This window comes from Dipteris shenzhenensis, unplaced genomic scaffold (genome assembly GCF_047967505.1).
Source record: "Dipteris shenzhenensis isolate YYH24624 ecotype China unplaced genomic scaffold, Dip_SZ_1.0 scaf0219, whole genome shotgun sequence".
Classification (NCBI taxonomy): domain Eukaryota; kingdom Viridiplantae; phylum Streptophyta; class Polypodiopsida; order Gleicheniales; family Dipteridaceae; genus Dipteris; species Dipteris shenzhenensis.
The window spans coordinates 30,947-31,408 of record NW_028239525.1 but is presented as its reverse complement, the minus strand read 5'-3'; the positions used below and the strand labels follow the sequence as shown (position 1 = coordinate 31,408).

At 46.8% G+C, this 462-nt stretch overlaps 1 non-coding gene across 1 annotated transcript; it reads right to left on the bottom strand.

Moving 5' to 3' along the window:
- Window positions 1–388: 388 nt before the first annotated feature.
- On the bottom strand, window positions 389–462 carry TRNAM-CAU (transfer RNA methionine (anticodon CAU)). Its single transcript has one exon. It is a non-coding gene; the product is annotated as a tRNA-Met (tRNA).

Here is a 462-nt window from a genome sequence, read left to right as displayed (position 1 = left end):
CGGAAACAGAACTATTCTGTTTCCCGTTTCTCAAATCATTATCCTGTCACTATTCTCTCAATCTTACCAGGGGGGGGGATTAAAAACTGCTGATACTAAAACTAGGTGGGGTAAGGTCTCTGGAACTAGCGGAAATGGTTGAGTCCTCCTTTCCACCCCCTACTTACCCGATTGAATGGATCCCGATAGAGAATCGGGAGATTCACCTGGGAAGGAGAAAAAGGAGAATGAGGGGGGAAAATTTGGGATTATCCGGTTTATGTTGTGGATGAATACCCGCCGGTACGTGGTCAAATAGTTGGAATAAAAATACGGGAACAGGGTGGACTATTGCTTTATCCCCCTATCACCTATTGCTTTATCACCCTATCACCAAGTTAATTTTCGTTTGCGGAGACGGGATTCGAACCCGTGACCTCAAGGTTATGAGCCTTGCGAGCTACCAAGCTGCTCTACCCCGCG